Consider the following 6,079-nt stretch of genomic DNA (forward strand, 5'->3'; position numbering starts at 1 on the left):
CTGAAGTTCTTCAGGTGAGTCCTAAATTTTTCCAAAGAACTTTTAGTAAAGATGTTCTTTTTCAGACTTCCAATCTAGTTTTTTAACAATTGGCCTCACTGACTTGTCTCTATGTATTTATGTGCCATCCTGTTATTGTTCCATATGCATAGGCATATCTGGTCGTTTCACTTTAGGTACTATACTTCTAAATGGCCTCTATAGAAATGCCTTGATAACAAAATCAAAAAAGAAATATAACTTCTCTTTCTTTATGATGCTTAAAAGTAAGAGCAGACTCGCTTTTTTTGTATAATTCGTATTATTTGGCATTTTCGTATAGAATATATAAAAAAAGAACAATAATGTGAAGAGTGAAAATGTAAGAAAATAGTATATCAACCAGCGAAGACGTTTTCTTTCAAGGCCTTTGTGCTTATTTCGACAATATGATAATCACAGCATTTTACATATTCGTACAGTATAAAGAATCAATAATTCATTTCGAATCTTTTCTTCTTGTCGAATGAGTCTGGAATTTTGATCTGAAAAAAATTATATATCAAATTTCATATTTCCATCTTTTGTGTTATTGTATTTTTAAGCAATCGCATTTACAAACATATGAACATATTTGCAGTCAGCAACTTAACGAAGTTGCTCTAAATCAAATCTAAACCTCTGTTGATAGAACCATATACCAAATTTCATCTCTTTAACTCTAAGTATTTTTTTAAATCATCGGGTTAGATAGGCTGACATACATTGTTTTTAAAAAGTATGTTCTTCAGACTCGAACAAAACGTGAACATTCATCAAAATTTTAAAACTAAATTTTCCATAATTACAGTATTTTGTCTTAGTATTTTTCATATAATAAAATAAAAATGGCAATACGAAACTTTTTTCTTTAGAAAATCTGCTTTAATCATATATATATTCAGCTATAGTCAAATGTATTTTTCATATAAAACACATCTTATAGGAAAAAAAGGAATTTCTTGATTATTTTTGAAAGTTTTTAAAAAATAATAGTTTGCAATAGCAAGCTTTCATTCGATGTTCAGCATTCAAACATATACTTTATCATGAGTTTTTCATAATGATCAGAGAGTTATGCACAATATGATAATCAACTCCACATCCTAATTTATTTATCACCAAAGTTCCTATTGGCAGATGATAATCCGAAAAACACTTCTATCAATTTCAATTTTTATATCGCCTTCTCTGATAAGAATATAAGCTATCATTGAAAACTCGAAATTCAGAACCCAGTAAAGATAAAAATTAGTGTTTCACATTTCGAATTTTATATCCAAATTAGGGTCGCAGTTTTTGTGGTGGGAATAAATCAAATTTAAAATTCTTATCTGGATGTCAATATTTATATTTTAAGTGTCAGAATAACGTTCCTATCTTAGGAAAGTATACTGCCATTCGCAATCATGCTTACGAAGATATCACTTGAGCTGACATTACAATAAAAGTAGAACTATAAGACCTTTTAAATTTCTGTTATTGTCATCCCAGATGTGTCTTCGTAATCTGACCGCGGTTCAAAAAAATAGCCCTAGTGTTACTTTAAAAGGGAACTTTAATATAACTAAATTAAACTATAAATGTCATTATATGCGAAGAAGCAAGCATCATCACGCGGAGAATAGATGCAAAACATGCTTTATCTCCAAAAATATTTTATTTCTATTTGATCGAATAAATGCTAATTTTTTAACTAATACAACAGAATACCGAAATTACAGTTGTATTATAATAAAATTTGAAGGATCATTTGAAATATTCATAGATTATACAGAATTATTCAAAAGATTTTTTTAATGAATTTTAAGAGTAGAGAAGGAATGCCAAAACATACCACTTTTGATAAGGGTAAAACAAGGATAACTGAATACGTCACTAGAATATTCAAATAAAACTCTTCGAATTTTATATCTAAATTAGAATACTAGTTTTTATTGTGATAAAAATGAATTTAAAACATTATTTGTGCATTCTAAAGGACTTTGTTTGCCTTAATGTGAATTGGTAAATAAATCCATAATTACTCCAGTTGAAGACATAATAATAATGATAATCTAAAGAAAATCTTCGTTTACGAGTTGTATAGCTACTAAGAAGGCATACATGCAATTAGCTAAAGATTATAATTAGCTGATTAGGTTGATGATTGTGAAAAGTGCAGTTTCGAAGACTGTTCGGTGTAAATATATAAGTTATTCGTTATGGAATAAGTCTATTGATCTTTCATGATGGATAAAAAATACTTCTGCTTTAAAAGTATCGAAACTAATGATGCATCTGATTCACAAAACTAATGATGCATCTGATTCACAAAACTAATGATGCATCTGAGCTGAATTCATTGTGCAATGGATTATCGACTTCCGAAAGGAAATTTTAAGCAGAAAGCAAATAAAAAACTCACTTTTCAATACATTAATAGACTGATAATTAATTATAATTAATTATTAATTATTATTATTAATTTTAAGTAATTGCAATTAATAATTAATTATAATTAATTAGCCTTAATTATAATTAATGAACATCAACTATAATTAATAATTAATAACAATAATGACACCCTTGATTATCCTCTGCACTAAAGAACTTCATGTATTATCATTGTATCTTATCTGTATTATCATAAAAAAATATATAATGCAAAAAATCAATATAAAAATAATAAAAACATTCATCATTAGAGTTCAGCGAATGTTTTTGGTTAACTACAGAAATCAACTTAACGATGAATGTGATAAACTGTCGTCGGTTTGAGTTTAACGACACAATGCCCAATCCTAGACAAATTGCGTTGAACACTTAGTTGAAGATCAAATTATGAACCCGAGCAAAATTTATCTTAAAAATGAGATTACAAGAAATTCTGTGACTGTCTTAAAAATAATGAATCCATTAAACCCTCTAAAGTGAGTATATCATTCAATATTGTGTTTGACAATGGAGATTGGGAAATAGTTTTTCCTAAGAGCAAATATCTTTTTCTTTTATCAAGTGTTGCCTATTTACAACAGAGTGGAAATAGCGCCAAGTTTCCTAAGAAACACATTTGGCCAACCTTCAAAACTTTATTTGATCAAACAAAACTTTCTATCAAAGCAGAGGTTCTATTAATTCTGATACATTGAATGGAAAACAAAATAAATATGACATCGGAAATTATTTGATAGGATAGATGTTTTAAAACATTAATTTAACTACTTGCAGCTGTATCAACGAACTCGGTTCAAAAGCAATATACAGATTGATTCGAAAATTGTGGAGAAAACTTTAAGAGTAGATTTACTCATATAGAAACAGATCATTTTTATAACAGAACAATGGGTTGCAAACACAAAACATGATCCCCAAGAGGGCTCTTTATCAGAGAACTCATTAGCAGAAAGGAATTCACAAGAAAAAGCATACATAAGAAAATTAATTAAATACAAATTAACAATATCATTTTAATACAAACGCATGACTTATAACTAAGGAAATGTGTATAGTTTTCGACAGGAACTCCTTTGAATTTTGCTTTAAATACTCCTAATTTTATTGCTTGTTGAATATATGCCGTTCTAGACAGGCTATTACCACATTAGCAATATCTTGGATATGATTATTACTGATTAATTAAAGAAAGCTGTAATAGAAGATATCGTGACTATTGACAGAGTGTTTCATAAATAAATAAATATTATTTGTGATACACTTCAGATGTAAATATGCAGTAACATAAAGGTTTGTTTGTTTCCTTGCAGTGGGATCTTTTCTATCCATTATGTTCATGAAGACTCAATTCAAAATTAATCATTAAAACAAGTTTGAATATAAAGTAATAAAAATTACAGACTTCAACTCGTTAAGCTTTGCTATAATAGAACATTTAAAAAATGTACGAAGATGTGAATTTTACGATCCCATAAATAATTTTTGTTCGCGCGTAGCTTTATTCGCTCATCGATAAATCAGCCAATGTAAACATTTAAAAAAACTGTCTCAGTTGCTAGATAATAACATGGAAATCGGGCTTTCCTATCCCATTATGACATAGACCAAAAAGACGGGACTGCTTTTAACTTTGTCCAGCATTACAAAGGAGGTGAAGGATTTTATATACATACAAATGTAATTTTACAGATGTGTGACAGAAAAGAAGAAACTTTCTGGAATTTTAAATGAGATTCATTTCACCGTGGGAGTCATAAATTGTGCAGAGAAAAAGCGATAAGGTGATGCAGCAGTCAACTGTCCCATCAGCGAGTTTACTATGAGATTCTGATAGGGGATTTCTTTGCTACGTATTGATTTAGACAAGGAAATATTAGGTATATTTAAAAGAATGTTGTAAGCGTTAGGGATTTTTATCTTTTCGCTCTGAGAGTTGGAAATGGAGAAATCATCAGTTTTCTAGAGCTCGTATAGAATTAATTTTAAAAAAAGTGAGAATTGGTTCAGGAAATAAGAGAATAAGAGAAATGGTTTAGGAAATAACAGAAGTTAATATTTGATAATTTAAGATAAAAATTAGGAATTTAATTAGGATTTAAATTAAGAGATATCATATTATATGCATGTAATGATATTTTGAAATTTAATTTAATCCTAATTAATTTCCAAAGTTTTATCTTAATTTAGCCCATATTAACTTCATTCTAAAATATTCGCTTATTTCCTGATCCCATTCCACTTTTTCTATTTAATTAATTTCTATTTTCTATTTAATTTGTATTAATTCAACAGAAGCTTTGAAAAAATGCTTAAGTCAGCGGTCTTCACACTCCGAGTGAAGGGATAAAAATTTGTCGATCTAACACATTCTTTTAAAAGGTCCCTATTATTCCCTTACTTAAATCGACACGTGAAAAGAAATCCTTATGACAATCACACAGTATATAATCATGGGGATAAATATTTCATTAGCTTCTCCTCTTTTCGCTCTTGTGTCGTTCTGTGTTGATGTGCCTCATCGCTGCAACTTGTACAACCCGGGAGACAAATAAATTATGTCTATATGTGTGTGTGTGTGTGTGTGTGTGTGTGTGTGTGTGTGTGTGTGTGTGTGTGTGTGTGTGTGTGTGTGTAATGATATTTTAACATTTAATTTAAACTTAATTGATCTCCCAACTTTCAGTTTAATTTAGCCCATATCAACTTCATTCTAAAATATTCTCTTATTTCCTGATTCCATTCCACTTTTTCTATTTAATTTATTCAACATGAGTTCAAAAATTGCTGAATCGGCTAAAAGCCGACAAGTTCCCACACTCCGAGTGAAGGGATAAAATATTGCTTATCTAAACAAATTCTTCTAAAAGATCCCTATGATTCCCTTACCTGTGATTGATGCATGTTGGAAATCCCTATTAAAATCTTAAAGTATATATTCACAGGGATAAAATTTTCATTCGCTTTTTCTCATTTCGTTTTGTGTTGTTCTGTGTTGTGCTTGTCGCTTCCTCTTGTACATAATTCGTGTCTCCCGGGATGCAATAAAGCTAATTTAATAATTCAAAGTCTTCTCTGTCTTCGGCCACGACTCTGCTTCAAAAATTATGCTTGCATATATACTGATAATGAGTCCTATTTGTCTGTCATGTTGTTTACAATATTGCTGTAACTTATGTAAATGTGTTATTGTACTGTGTCGTACACTTAACCTTCTGTATTCGTTCATTTTATTTAATTAGCTGGTAAGTCAACCTTCTAACTCTCCGACCCGCCCTAAGGCACACGGATTTAAACCATAAAACTGAATGACCGGACCGCCGCAACAGCAATTGGCGGGAAGTGTGGTTGAGTCCTAAGGGCCGCCACCGGCCACGGTACAACCCTCCCCGAAGGAAGTACGTCTCGTCATCGATGGGAGGAGCCAGATCCCCCACCTATTAGTGTACCCTCCAGGGTGGCGAGATCCAACCACCATGCCAGAAGCATCTCATCCTCATTCCGAGGTGCCCCCCCCGAGGGTCTAATTAGCTGGTAAAGAGCTCTATGTAAGGTAAACTAACTTCCTGCGTAACCAAACTGATAGGATAATGAAGTTTAAAGCATAAAAGAAAAAACATCCTACAAA

Source organism: Argiope bruennichi, chromosome 2, assembly GCF_947563725.1.
Source record: "Argiope bruennichi chromosome 2, qqArgBrue1.1, whole genome shotgun sequence".
NCBI classification, from domain to species: domain Eukaryota; kingdom Metazoa; phylum Arthropoda; class Arachnida; order Araneae; family Araneidae; genus Argiope; species Argiope bruennichi.